The 11,979-nt window shown below is 55.4% G+C and overlaps 1 pseudogene; it reads left to right on the top strand.

Annotated features, from left to right (window-relative positions):
- Positions 1-6,432: 6,432 nt before the first annotated feature.
- On the top strand, positions 6,433-6,551 carry LOC139279655 (5S ribosomal RNA; annotated as a pseudogene).
- The last annotated feature ends 5,428 nt before the right edge of the window (positions 6,552-11,979 follow it).

Genomic DNA, 11,979 nt, shown 5'->3' with positions numbered 1-11,979 from the left:
AGGGAGCAAGGCCCCTCCCCAATTGCCAACTAGGAAAGTGGTGCCTCGTTAAGGGCTCCTCTGTTCAGTTAAATATACAAGGCCAATAAAGACCATTAAGGCCTGTGACTTTGGGGTGGGTGTAGCCCTTAAAGGGACCCCGTGATGGCGACCCCATCCACGCCGGTGGCAGGGCCAGCGAAGACGTATGCGCAGGTGGCAACCGCTTCCACGGCACCTCCTGCGCCACCCGCTGCCCTGCCACCTTTTCAACTTATAACCAGGAAACACGGGGTCAAGAGCTACACTCACCCCACAATGAGCATTGAGGAGTGTGTGCGGGCGATGGCTGGGGTAGTCGGCCCCTCGGCCATTGTCGCGGCCTCCAAGATGTCTGGGAAGGCTGTTTTCTTCCTGGGGTCGGAGCGGGCGGTGTCCCTGGCCCTTGAAAAGGGGCTCACGGTGGGCGGGACGTTCCTGCCGGTGGACCCTCTCGAGGCCACCGCGCAGAGGGTCATCGTGTCAAACGTCCCGCCCTTTGTTTCCGCTGAGCTCCTCCTCCCTCACCTACACCAACTGGGGGAGGTAAGGTCGGGGATCAACCCCATACCGCTCGGCCTCAGGGAGAACAGCCTGCGCCACGTGTTCTCCTTCCGCCGCCAGCTCTTTGTCCGGCTGGCGCGGGAGGACATGACAGAAGGGCACTTTAATGTGGTGCACGAGGGGACTGCCTACCGCGTCTTCTGGACGTCGGACGGCGTGCGGTGCCATGCCTGCAGATAGGTGGGGTACATTCGCAAGAACTGCCCCGCCTCCAAGGCCGCCAAACCACCGAAGGCGGCCAAGGCTGGCGCCGCCGCCACCCCTCCCCCTAGTTGCGTCCGCGTGCCGGGAGCCATAGGTGCGCGGGCATCGTCGGAGGCCTTTGTTTTCAGGGCCTCCGGCTGGGGGGAGGGAGAGCGTCCGAACGGAAAGAAGGCGCGGAACAAGGAGAAACATCTAGAGGCGGGTCCCCTCGGTGCGCCAGACAATCTGTTTACCGCGCTCGGCCCAACCCAGTCACCGGCGAGCGCGGGGTGCCCCGAGCCCGTGCCCGAGCCCTTGAACAACACCACAGAGGGGCCCGGGCGCGGGCAAGAAAAGGAAAAGTTGGGGGGCGGAGCGGGAGGCCTCGGCAGACATGGAGGTCTCCCTGCCTCCGCGCGCTCCCAGGAACAAAAGGAGGCACGGCTCCGATGAGGCGGAGGGGGAACAACATCCCTACGCGGAGGAGTCGGTGCCCGCCGCGTGTCCCGCGTCCCCAACCAGCGCCCCCAAGCTGCGCTGTAGGCGAGAGGAGTCTGTCCCCGGGGAGGGTGAGACAGTCGAGGCTGCCCAGCCTCTGCCTCCCGGGGATGGCGTGGAAGATCTGCCTGTCGTGGGGGGCGTGGGGATCGCGGAGGAATGCATTGCCGCCGGGTCGGGTGTCCCGGGGACTGAGGCGGGCGGGACCGAAAAGGCCGAACCTGAGCCCGCCCAGCCAATACCCAACTTCCCCCGGGAGTCGCTCGACCCGGCAGAAACACAAATTATTGATTTGAATGAAACTGTAGATGCTGGGCCGGGGGGTGGCAGCGGGGAGGGGGAGGAACACCCACCCTCGCCTCTTGCTGTGGAGCTGGAGCACTTGGAGAGCCTGGCGATTTCCTATGGCCGGGTCTCTCCTTGTTCCCCGGTTCCTGGGGCGGAGGGGGAACCCCTTCCGCTGTCATTTCCCGACCCAGCACCATTTTTAAAAGAGCCCAGTGGGGACTCCTCTGCCGACGATCCTGGGTGGGATCGGGGCAGAGCCAGGGCCGGTTGGAGCGGCCGGTTCATTTGCCATACCTTGTGCGGTCGATGGGCCGGCTGCTGGCGGCCACCTCCCGGAGGAGGACGGGGACTCGGTGGGGGACGCGGGTGAAGACCTAGAGACCACCGCCAGCGAGGCGGTGGATCTGCTCGCGGCCGCCGCCGAGACCATCCTCATTCCTGCAAAGGAACTCCGGGACTTTTTGGCCCAGAGCCGGGGTCGCTGCAACCAAGCCCGACTGGCCCTGGAAAAATGGTCTGAGCCAGAGCTGATCAAGGGGTCCGTCCGCGCCGCCGTCAAAACCTTGGCCGCGGGCGGGCCCTTGACAAAGGCGCAACACCTTGAGCTGCGCGAGCTCGAGGGACTCCTCGCTGGGCTGCGGAGGGAGCGGAGTTCAACAAAAGACTCCGCTCCCCCCCCCACAATAGGTTAAGGTAGAGGTTGCACTATGCTTTTGCCATGAAGATAACCATAGCCAGCCTCAACATCAACGGCGGCAGAGGGGCACGCCGTAGATTTGACAATTTTTCGCTCCTGCGGGAGGGGAAATATGCGGTGTGCTTCCTGCAAGAAACCCACACCGTTCCGGGAGACGAAGCCACGTGGCTCCTGGAATGGCAAGGAGAGGTCCGCATGAGCCACCTCACCGCCATTTCTAGTGGGGTGGCCATCTTGCTGGGCCCGCATTTTCAGCCGGAGATCTTGGGGGTCGAGGAGCCCGTGCCAGGCCGCTTGCTGCACGTAACGGTTCGCCTGGGGGACGTGCCGCTCCATCTCGTGAACGTGTATGCCCCTCAGCCCGGCCCGCAGCAAACGCGCTTGTTTGAAGAGGTGTCCGCTCTTCTTGGCTCCGTCGACGTCGGCGACTGCATTGTCCTCGGGGGGGATTTTAACTGCACCCTCGAGGCGAGGGACCGCTCCGGTGCCCCGCAGTGCATGGCGGCGATGGAGAAGTTGAGGGACCTGGTCGGGTCCTTCGACTTGGTGGACGTCTGGCGAAATCTCCACCCCGACTCCAGCGCCTTTACTTGGGTGAGGCCTGGAGTTGGATGGTCTAGAGTCGAACGCCTTTACGTGTCTCGGGCGTACGTTTCCTGCGTCCCGGCGGCCTCCATGCGGCCGGTGCCGTGTTCGGACCACCACCTGGTGTGGGCGGAGCTCACTTCGCTCCGCGCGAGGACGGGGTCCGCGTACTGGCACTTTAACAACCAGCTGCTGGAGGACGTGCGGTTCCAGGACTCGTTCCGTCGATTCTGGTCCGACTGGAGAAGGAAGCAGGGGGGCTTCCCCTCCTTGAGGCTATGGTGGGACGTGGGCAAGGCTCACGTCCGCGTCTTCTGTCAAGAGTACGCGAGGGGGTCGACCAAGAGGCGGGCGGCCAGAGTCGGGCGCCTAGAAAAAGAGGTGCTCGACCTGGAAGCCCGTCTCGGTCAAGTCGTCCAGGACCCGGCCCTGCGGACGGTGTACGAAGCGAAGAGGGCCGCGCTGAGGGACCTGCAGCTCGTCGGGTCCCGAGGCGCGTTCGTGAGGTCGCGGATCCGGTTCCTGCGGGATCTGGACCGCGGCTCCCCCTTCTTCTACTCGCTGGAAAAAAGGCAGAGTGTCCGTAAGCAGCTCTTGACGCTGCTGGCCGACGACGGCTCTCTCGTCTCGGATCCGGAGGGCGTCAACAACAGGGCCCGTGAATATTACGGGGCTCTGTTCTCTCCGGATCCGTCCAGCGAGGAAGCGCGTAGAGTTTTGTGGGAGGACCTGCCGAAGGTCAGCCCGGAGGGCGCCGAAAATCTGGAAGCTCCGCTAAGCCTGGCGGAGCTGACCGGTGCCCTCGCCCGGCTCTCGAGGGGAAAATCCCCGGGGCTGGACGGACTGACCGTGGAGTTCCACAGGGCGTTCTGGGACGTCCTGGGGAGCGACTACGCGCGGGTCCTGGGGGAAAGTCTGGCGACCGGGGAGATGCCCCTCTCTTGGCGCAGGGCAGTCATCGTCCTGCTGCCTAAGAAGGGCGATCTCCGCCTCCTTAAGAACTGGCGCCCGGTCTCCCTCCTCAGCACGGACTACAAAATCTTCGCCAGGGCGATGTCTGCTCGCCTTGGTGCCGTGCTGGACCACATGATCCACCCCGACCAGTCCTACACGGTCCCGGGCCGGACAATCCACGATAACATCCATCTGGTCCGGGACCTCATCCATTGTTCCCAGGAGGCTGGTCTGTCGGTCGCCTTCCTATCCCTCGACCAAGAGAAGGCGTTCGACAGGGTGGATCACGACTATCTGCTCGGAACTCTGCGCGCTTTCGGGTTCGGGACGCATTTCGTCGCCCGGATCCGACTTTTGTACGCCGCCGCGGAGTGTCTGATTAAGGTTAACGGGTCCTTGACGGCGCCCCTTCGCTTTAGGAGAGGGGTGCGCCAGGGATGCCCCATGTCCGGCCAGTTATACGCCGTTTGCGTGGAGCCTTTCCTGCGCCTCTTGCGGACGAGGTTGACGGGACTGGCTCTGCAAGGGCCGGGCGTGGAGGTCGTCCTCTCGGCTTACGCCGATGACGTGCTCCTCGCGGTAGAGGACCCCGCTGACCTGCGGAGGATGCGTGAGTGCCAGGAGATTTACTCGGCCGCGTCCTCCGCCAGGATCAACTGGGAGAAATGTTCCGGACTCCTGGTGGGTCAGTGGCGGGTGGACTCCCTGCCGGAGGAGCTCAGGCCTTTTGCCTGGAGCACGACCCATCTCCTCTATCTGGGAGTCTACCTTAGCCCCGACGAGGGAGCCTGGCCGGCGAACTGGCAGGAGCTGGAGGCCAAGGTCGCCGCTCGCCTAGGGCGCTGGACAGGACTGCTCCGAGTGCTGTCCTACAGGGGTCGAGCGCTAGTCATAAACCAGCTGGTGGCCGCAATGTTGTGGTACCGGCTGGTCACTTTGACCCCTCCCCCTGCGTTTGTCGCCAAGATACAGAAGAAGCTGGTGGATTTCTTCTGGAACAACAGGAAGCACTGGGTCTCTGCCGTGGTCTTGAGTCTCCCGCTTGAGGAGGGCGGTCAGTCGTTGGTGTGCGTCAGCGCCCAGCTCGCGACTTTCCATCTTCAGACCCTGCAGAGATACCTTTACGTCGAGCCCCCTCCTAGGTGGTGTGCTCTGGCGAGGTATTTCTTCCGCCAGCAGCGCGACCTCAATTATGACACGCAGCTCCTGTTTGTGAACTTGGGGGGTGCCAGGACCGCCCTCCGGGAGCTGCCTGTCTTTTACAGGGAACTCATCAGGGTCTGGAACAAAGTCTCCACCAAGCGCAGCTCTCCGCCGGCTGGAGTGGCGGCCGTCCTGCAGGAGCCGCTGCTCGGGAATCCGTACCTCCACGGCCGAGGTTTCATGTGGCGGTCGGAAGAGAGGGCTGTGGCTGGTGAGGTGACCAGGGTCAGGGACCTGCTCGATGGCGGAGGAGCGGGCTGGATGGCGCCAGACACGCTGGCGCGGCACCTAAACTCTGCCAACGTCCGCCACGCGGCCGATGCCATCGAGTCGCTAAAAACAGCTCTGGGCCCTGACTCCGTTAGGTGCATCGAGGAGGCTCAAGCACGTGGGGAGATCCCGTCCGAACTGACCCCCGTCCGGACAGAAATCCTCATCGGCGCCAAACCCCGGAACCTCCCTCGGGGGCCGGCGCCTCACAACTTGAGCCGCCTCGGGGAAATCCCCTCCGTGCCTTTCAGTTCCGCGCGGAGGGGTTTCCTGTACGGGCTGCTCCTGTACACCGTCAACTTTGCCATCCTCGCCGGCCGTCCGGACATGCCATGGCGTACCATCTTGCCGTCCGGAGGAGGCGGGGTTCCCCGATGGAGGGCACTCTACGCAGGGGTTCTCCCACTATTCATCGGGGACTTGGCCTGGAGTGTGGTGCACGGAGCAGTGACGTGCAACAAATTTTTAAGCCGGTTCACGGACTCCCAGGCCGCCTGCAATTTCTGCGGTCTGGAGGAGTCCGTGTTCCATGTTTTTATTGAGTGCACGAGGTTGCAGCCCCTGTTCCATTATTTGAAGGGGCTGCTCCTGAAATTCTGGCTGCACTTCAGTCCCACTCTCCTGATCTTTGGGCACCCTGTGCGGAGGGGAGCGGGTAGGTCCGAAGGCCTCCTCGTAGGACTGCTCCTGGGCACGGCCAAGGGTGCCATCAGCCGGTCCAGGCAGCGGGCGGTCGAGGGGGTCGTTCAACCTGACTGCCTGCCTCTCTTCCGCTCTTACATCCGGTCCAGGGTGTCCTTGGAGATGGAGCACGCGGTGTCCACCGGTACGCTCGCGGCCTTCCGCGAGAGGTGGGCACCGGAGGGACTGGAGTGCATCATCACGCCCGGCAACCAAATTTTAATTTGATTTTACGTTTTAAAGTTTAATTTGTTTTAATTGCCGGTGCTTTTAGTGTCCCCCTTCCCTTTTATAGGGGGCACTGGGGAAAATTGTGATTTTAGTGCCCCAAAAAAAAAAAAAAAAGAAAAACACAAAAAAAAACAAAAAAAAAAGGGGGGAAAAAAAAAAAAGGGCCTTGTAAATGTCTGGAGTGTCACCCAGGTTGGGTGGCACCGTTTCATGTTTTATGTTTTGCAGGTGAACTCCAAAAAGAGTTTCATGCACAAGGAGCCTACGGCCACACTAGTCTGAAAACGCCCGATCTCGTCTGATCTCAGAAGCTAAGCAGAGTCAGGCCTGGTTAGTACTTGGATGGGAGGCTGCCTGGGAATACCAGGTGCAGTAGGCTCGTGCCCAAAAAAAAAAGAAAAACACAACAAAAAAAACAAAAAAAGGAAAAAAAGGGCCTTGTAAATGTCTGGTGTGTCACCCAGGTCGGGTGGCACGGTTTAATGTTTTATGTTTTGTAGGTAGACTTTAAAAGAGTTTCATGCACAAGGATCCCCAGGTCCCTCTGCACCGCAGCATGTTGTATTCCAGATAATAATCACAATATTATGCAACTTCATGAGAACTTACAACTTACCAGTACCTTAAAAACTTTAAAATTGTCTTCCGTGGCTGCTATTGGGAGAGCTGCCTGTGTTTCTCTGTATGGAAGAAATTATGAAGTACACATCCAGTTTTCTAGGTTGTGGCTACAACACAGTGATTTAAAAATATTCAAATACTGCAACTTTAGAATTATTTTCTTCTCAGAAGTCTCTAAATACATGTTAGGATGTATGGCTGGCTGTGAACTAGCAACATGAAATAGCATAAAACAGAAAATGCTGGAAATAAGTCAGCATCTAGAAAGAGGATAGATGGTTGGGCTCTCGTCATCAGAATGCAGATAGAAGTGTTCTCATGCTATTTACAAGGTGATGTTGGAGACAGGTAGTCTGCATCAAATAGGCTACGTTGTCTGATCGAGATATTAATCAGATATACCGAACAAGCAACTGGCCATTCAGACTTCTGCTGTCGTGGATGATGTTATTGCTTGAAACCTTTATCACCAGGGCACTTTTGATGAAGATAGAGCGATGGCCGAGAGCAGGTCTGAGGAAATTCTGGGCCCGGGATATTAATGGCCTATACCTGTATGGTTTGGAGCTTTGAAATCTACTTTGATTGACAGCTTTGATCAATTGTGAGTGGTTTCTATATATCTTCTCTTGTAGCAGCCTGTATCATTTTATGGGCCTGAGCCCATAGGGACTCCATGAAATGTCTTTCTCATGTAAAGGCTTTCACTATGAGTACATGATCTGAGCTAGAAAAATGTAAATAACTACAATGTTTGAGATTTTCATTATTTTAGATCTATTTTAATGTATTCCATTATTATATTGGAGACTTCAGGCAGAGTGAGAGTTTTTCAGAGCAAGGAAGTTTCTGCTCTATCCCGGCAGTTGTAATTGTGGAAGTTAGAACAAGGGAGTTATAGCACTTCCATTGCTGTTTCTGTAAATCTTTCTTGGACAAGATGGGCTTGGAGAGGGAATGAGGGAAGATTGGAGGGAAACTAGAGAAAAACATGGGATCAGGGCCTGTGCAATGGAAGCCAGGGGGAAGGCTTGACCTAGTGGGCAAGGGAGGGATCAAAGCAGCAGAGGTAGCTGAATGGATGGTCTCAATCTTAGTTGAAAAGAAGTCCATAACCTACTCATACTTGATGTTGGAGGCAAAGGTGAATGAAGCTGGAGAAAGGAGTTTAAGAAGTCAGCTGGTAATGGAGAAAAGAAGTGTGGTTATTTTTGGTCTCCGGAATTATCCTGGAATAGTGGTTAGACTTGGCAGAGGAGAGTGAGGCTCAATAGCATTTGACGTGTTCCAGCCAGATCTTTGATTGATGGCTAAACCAATTCTGGTGCTAGCTCGCTGAAGGTCGAGATCGCACACTACCCCTGCTCCAGAGGACTCAGATGTTGACTTCAAGAGAGGGGGAGACGAGGAAGTGGCTGAGCAGATTGGAGGTTGCTATCATGAAGAACGGAAGGCCAAAGGCATTTGGCCGCTTGAAAGTGTAATTGTAAGTGACTTTGGGGAGAGTTATTTCTGGTATATCTACCATGGCGCCATAGCATGCCTACTGCTCTGTGTAAATCCCTGACACAAGCTGGAGCTGGACTCGTTCATGCTCTTAGTCATTGTGTATAAGCTCGCTGCCAGGCCGTCCAGTGCAACTAGCATTTCCTAGTGTTTACCCATCAGCCTTTGTCAATAAACTGGGTCCTCAAAGTCAGCATCTGACTCATCTGCAGCAGGGGTAGTATGCATTCTTGACCTATGGCAAGCCAGCACCTGTACAAACCTATCCATGTATTCAGAGATAAGATTCTTACCTTGATTACTTTCGCAAGGTCATTGAACTTTTATCAGCATTGCAACCATGTCCTGGGTGCTAAACTCCTGGTATTGACCTCCTGAATGACCTGTTCCAACTGGTGTCAGAGATGTTGCCTGGAGAGCTTGCTGCACCCTGGGAGGGACAGGATCACAGTCCTCCTGTTGACTACCTGCACTAGGTCCTCCAAATCTGCATTGGAGAACTTGGATGACCTATCCCGAGCTCATTCAGCCATTTTAGCCCATTAACAATATTTCTTGCAGTCTGCAGCTAACCTCCTTTACCTCCTCAGGAGGTCCGCAGTTCCTCACCCCCCCCCCCCCCCCCCCACCCCTCCAAACAGGTGCGCAGCCAATAAGCAGTGTAGGTAGGGCTGGCTGCATACCTGTAGCAGGACAATGAGCTGCCAGCACCATTTTCACATGTCCTTGCAACCAAGTGAACAGGAACATGCAGTCTACCCAGCCTCCCTTCTCACCCATTTTCAGGCACAGTTGAATTTCTAGGCCTTAATCCTAATGCAATCGTCTGGAATGTCATGGAGGGCAAGGGCTTGTTTGTGAGTGAATGGGCATTTTGGAAGAAAATACAAAGGGGGGTGGGGGGCGATAGTAGTCAGTGATTGTTGAACCACTGGCTGTGTCTGCGAGGGCAATGATGGGTGGGATGAGTGAAAGGAGTTTGGCTAGATTAGCCTGCCAGCAGTTGCACTGGGCAGGAAGCTCGATGAGAGACGATGATGGGGCTGTTGTAGTAGCTGCTTGTAAGGAGGCAGTGACTGATACGTCAATGAGCTCTGTGGAGAATCCAAGAGGGCAGCTGTGTGCTTATCCAAGGAATTTCCAACATGAGATAACGACATGAGAGCAGGATGGCTTGCTGTTAGGACCAAGGGGGCAAATAAATGAAAGATGGCATTACTGGAAGGGCAGAAGGCAGGAGGGAAGGAAACAAGAGGAACCAAGAGAAGCTGAAATGAGAGATAAAAGTAATAGCTTGGGTCTGGAGCAGCTGTCAAAATGCTCACAAAAATGCACACAGAGGGTATTCAGGTTATGAGAGAGTCCAAAGTTTAAAGCATGAGGTTCTGTGGCAGGATCAAGTTGAGCTGTAGACAGGGTGGTGTCAGCTTAGAGCAATGTTCAGGTTTGGAGACATTTGACATTTGTGGAGAGGAAGTGAATCCAGGCACTGTTCAAGTGGCAGAGTATCAATGGGCACATTGATAGGCAATTGTGCAATGGAATCAGAGGCTAAGGAGGAATGACGAGTCAATCGTGAGCCAGCAGAGGTTGATCCAAGAGTCCAATGGAGGTGTGTAGTGGTCTCAGATGTTAGCACCACGTACCAGCAGATCCAATACACCAACAGAGAAGCAGTGAGAGTGAAGCCCAAAGACCTTGGCATGGAAATTGTTGGCTACAAAAGCTGCTTGTGCCATCGCGAGTGGATGTCAATCGCCGTCGAAAATGGTGGTGCTGGCAGGACCGAAAAATTAATGCTGCCGGCTAATTAACATTAGTCCAGTTGCACACGGTTATGTATCTGGACTTGTATATACTCTGTACAGCCACCAGTGGGCTCATTCCCTAGAGTCCCGAGGGATCTCATAATCCCGAGGGAGCACAGGTACTTAAGAGTGCTTCACAGGTTGGAGAGGTACTCTGGAGACCTGCAATAAAAGACTAAGGTCACACTTTAGTTTGAGCTCACAGTGTTCAGTCTGACTCTTTCTCCAAACACTGCAACTGGCGACGAGACACAGATAGCGAACCCAAAGATGCAGAGAACAGTGGGCATCCTGGAGAAATTCTCGGAGGGAGATGATTAGGAAACTTCTGTGGAGCGACTCGACCAATACTTCGTGGCCAACGAGCTAGATGGGGAAGAGAGCGCTGCCAAATGTAGAGCGATCCTCCTCACCGTCTGTGGGGCACCCCATATGCTCACTCCAGCGAAACCCACGGAGACATCATACGACGATTTGTGCACACTGGTCCGAGAGTATTTGAACCCAAAGGAAAGCGTTCTGATGGCGAGGTACCGGTTCTGCACCTACAAAAGATCTGAAGGCCAGGAAGTGGCGAGCTATGTCGCCGAGCTAAGACACCTTGCAGGACATTGCGAATTTGAAGGACATTTGGAGCACATGCTCAGAGACTTTTTTGTACTTGGCATTGGCCACGAAACCATACTTCGCAAACTTTTGACTGCAGAGACCCCAACCTTGAGTAAGGCCATAGCGATAGCCCAAGCGTCCATTGCCACCAGTGACAATACGAAGCAAATCTCTCAGCACACAAGTGCTGCTACAAGTACTGTGAACAAAATGATGTTGTTTTCGAATCGTAATGGACAGAACAGGTCACACATACCTGCAGCTACACGTCCGCAGATGTCTCAGAGTCCACCATCGTGGGTGATGAATGCAAGGCCATTAATACCTTGTTGGCGCTGTGGGAGTGATCATCGTTTCCATTCATGCCGATTCAAAGGATACATTTGCAAGGGCTGTGGAACAATGGGACATCTCCAACGAGTGTGTAGGCGAGCTGCTAGGCCTGCTAAACCTGCAAACCACCGCGTTGCAGAGGAGGACAGATCCATGGAGGACCATGACAAAACAGAACCTCTGATAGAGGAGGCAGAGGTACATGGGGTGCACACATTCACCACGAATTGTCCCTCGATAATGCTGAACGTTGAACTAAATGGACTCTCGGCGTCAATGGAGCTGGACAAGGGCGTGAGCCAGTCCATCATGGGCAAAAAGACTTTGGAAAGGTTGTGGTGTAACAAGGCCTTAAGGCCAGTCTTAACTCCAATTCGCACGAAACCAAGAAATTACACGAAAGAACTGATTCCTGTAATCAGCAGTGCTACCATAAAGGTCTCCTACGATGGAGCTGTGCACAAGTTACCACTCTGGGTGGTACCGGGCGATGGTCCCACACTGCTCGGCAGGAGCTGGCTGGGAAAGATACGCTGGAACTGGGACGACATCCGAGTGCTATTGCCCGCTGACGACACTTCGTGTGCACAGGTCTTAAACAAATTTCCTTCGCTGTTCGAACCAGGCATCGGGAAATTCCAAGGAGCAAAAGTGCAGATCCACCTAATTTCGGGGGCGCGACCCATCCATCACAAGGTGAGAGCAGTACCATACATGATGAGAGAAAGGATAGAAATCGAGCTCGACTGGCTACAAAGAGAGGGCATCATCTCACCGATCGAGTTCAGCGAGTGGGCCAGTCCTATTGTCCCAGTCCTCAAGGGAGACAGCACCGTCAGAATCTGTGGCGATTACAAAGTAACTATCAATTGTTTCTCCCTGCAGTACCAATACCCACTTCCAAAAGCCGACAACCACTTTGCAACGCTG

This window comes from Pristiophorus japonicus, chromosome 1 (assembly GCF_044704955.1).
Source record: "Pristiophorus japonicus isolate sPriJap1 chromosome 1, sPriJap1.hap1, whole genome shotgun sequence".
In the NCBI taxonomy this organism is placed as follows: domain Eukaryota; kingdom Metazoa; phylum Chordata; class Chondrichthyes; family Pristiophoridae; genus Pristiophorus; species Pristiophorus japonicus.
The sequence above is the reverse complement of the archived record's forward strand: the minus strand, read 5'-3'. Positions and strand labels throughout refer to the sequence as shown.